Source organism: Parus major, chromosome 3 (assembly GCF_001522545.3).
Source record: "Parus major isolate Abel chromosome 3, Parus_major1.1, whole genome shotgun sequence".
In the NCBI taxonomy this organism is placed as follows: Eukaryota; Metazoa; Chordata; class Aves; order Passeriformes; family Paridae; genus Parus; species Parus major.
Window position 1 is genome coordinate 32,088,058 of NC_031770.1, and position 2,571 is coordinate 32,090,628.

General features: G+C 65.2%; 1 protein-coding gene across 2 annotated transcripts in view; it reads right to left on the reverse strand.

The window, feature by feature from the left end:
- ZBTB18 (zinc finger and BTB domain containing 18) overlaps positions 1 to 882 on the reverse strand; it is a 7,683-nt gene extending 6,801 nt beyond the window's left edge. Inside the window, exon 1 of one of the 2 annotated variants that reach the window (XM_015623179.2) lies at positions 592 to 882. The gene's annotated coding sequence lies outside the window, so the exon portion shown is untranslated. The remainder of the gene's footprint in view (positions 1 to 591) is intronic. The other variant, XM_015623178.3, reaches the window with a different exon arrangement.
- Between the last annotated feature and the right edge of the window lie 1,689 nt (positions 883 to 2,571).

A 2,571-nucleotide genomic window follows, 5' to 3' on the forward strand; every position in this document is an offset into this window, starting at 1 on the left:
CGCGGGCTCCCAGCCCCGCAGGCTCCCAGCCCCCCCCCCGCCCGAGCGGGAGCCCCGAGCCGCGCCGGCCCCCCCGGTGACACTCACGCGTGTACCCAGCGGGGCGGGTCACCTGCCCGCTGCCGGGCGGGGACAGCCCGCCGCCCCCCGGGACGGGACAGGACGGGCGGGGAGGCTGCGGCGCGCAGCAAGTTCCCGGCGGGCCCGGCCCCGCCATCCCCGCCGGGCGGCGGCAACTTTTGGCCGGGGCTGTGCGTGTCCCCCCCACCCGGCCCGACACTCCCGTCCGGGGCCCTGATCCCGCGGGCAGCGCCGCCCCCGCCCGGGGCCGGGCGCACCGTGAGCCGCCCCGCGGGGAAGGAAGCAGCTGCCCGGCGCGCAGGAAAAGCCGCCCCCGGGTCACGGCGGCAACAAAAGAAAAGTAACCGGGAGCGTCGCCGGGGCGGCCGGTCCCGCCGCCCGGGGAGCGCTGCCTCCGCCCCTCCGCCCACCCCCAGCCGGACCCGCCGCCAACTCCGCCCGCCCCGCGGGGCCGCAGCGGCCCCGGCCCCGGCGCGGCGGGTGTGTGGGGATGGGGGCAGCGGGACTCACACTGCGCGGCGGCCCGAAGTCCCCGCGCTCCCGCCGCCGCCCGCCGGCTCCTCTTCGTTCACTTGCCGCTCCGGGATCGCGCCTCGCTCCCCGCCCGCCCCCCGCGCCCGCTGGCCGCCGCCCCCCCCGGGCTCCCCCCTGCCGGCGGCTGAGGAGCGAGCGGGGCAGCCGGCGGAGCGAAGCGGGCCCCGCGCTCAGCGGCTCCCCATGGCACCGGCGGGGCGCGGGGGCGGGCGGGGGCCGGGGGCGGGCGGGGGCGCGGGGCGCTCTCGCGGCGGCGGCGGCACAGCCGGGCCCGGCTGCGGCAGACAGATGTTCGCCCCCTCCCTCCCCGCTCCCCACTTCGGACTCCGCTCCCTGACTGACAGCGCGGCCCGCCCGCGCCGCCGCCGCCGCCAACCGCCGCGGCGCCCCGCCGCTGACTGACGGGCCTCTGCGGCCTCCGATTGGAGGAGAGCGGCCCGGGAAGGCCGGCTGCGCCGCCAATCGCAGCACGCGGACGGGCAGAGGGGGCGTGCCCCGGCGGGGAGCCGAGGCGGAAGGGGGCGGGCCCACACCGGGCCCGGGGCGGGGCGAGCGGGGCGGGGCGGGCCCGGCGGGGCGGGGCGGTGGCGGCGCGGTGCATGGTGGGACGGCGGCAGGTGCGGCGCGGCGCGGCCCGGGCGGGCCCGGCGGGAGCTGTGCTGCGGTGGGCTCCTGCTCCTTGGAGTGCTCATGCTTCTTAGAGTGCTCCTGCAGCCTCGCCCGGCCGCCTGGGCGCTGCTGGGCTGCCGGGGGCCGGACGGCAAAGTGCTGAGACCACACGCTTGTTAGGGGCAAGAGCATTATTAGTGTGTTGTGGGTGGTTATGTGTGGGCTGGGTATGTATGCATGTATAGTGCGTATTGCAGTGTTATCTCAAGACCCAAGAGGCATCATCTTCCCCTACTAAGAACACACAGTCGACTAAGATCAGGAAACTTTTTGCCAAAGTTCACCAAAGATTCCGTATCTAAGAGAAACTCAAGTTGCTGGTGCTTGGTAACTTTGCAGAAGTTGAGTGCGAGAACATCTGGATTATCATAAATCACAAGGATGGTAATGGATGCTGCTGCAAGATGTCCAAAAATCGAGTAGCTTTACCCTGCCACGTTTATGATTGGGTAATTAGAAATAAGCACCAGTGGGTAATTAGGTGATTCATATCATACCATTGTGTAAAGCTCCTAAGTGAAATCTCAGGGGTGTGCCCAGTTTGGCTGGGGCACTTCAGATGCAAGAATAAACATTTATGTTTGCAGTTCTGTGGTTTGGATCCTAGCCTCTCTCTTTGATTAGCACCAGCCAGCTGTGAATTCGTGACAAGAATGAAGTGCTTCGGCTTCTCTCTTCCCAAGGAAGTGCTCTGCCCTGAGCTTCCGCCTCAAACCTTGAATTACTGTGGGTAATTTTTGTGCTTCCCGCCGTGGCGGGGCGGATTATGAGGAGCCGTGCCAGCAGGTTGGCATTGTTTGGGATGTGTGTGTGCCCAGGTCTGTGCGCTCCCGGGCAGCGCTGGGAAGGCTGGTGCCTGAGGGGAAGCGAGCTCTCCAGACCTCATCATGGTTCACAGGCAGATTGAGGTCAGCGGCTTTGGAGAATACCACGGCTTAATGGCGGGTTAGGATAGGGCAGTGGAGGCCAGGTTTGAAGGGCTAAGGTCTTCTTTAGCAAAGGACTCATCCAAGGAGGTTTGGGTATTTCCCCATCTCCCCTTCGGTTTCAGGTAAAGAGGTAATACAGGGGAATATTTTTAAGAAAACAAGAATCACCAACAGAGACTTGGCAGTTTAAAGAGAAAGAACTCAGTTATGTATTAATAACCAAAATTGATTGAGTAGATATAAAAAAGCTGCAAACCATGTACTTTGTCTCTTCACTGATATGAAACTGTTGTAAAGAAACAGACTGAATTCTAGCTGTGCCTAATTGCTTTGACAGCACTGCTATGTATATAACACA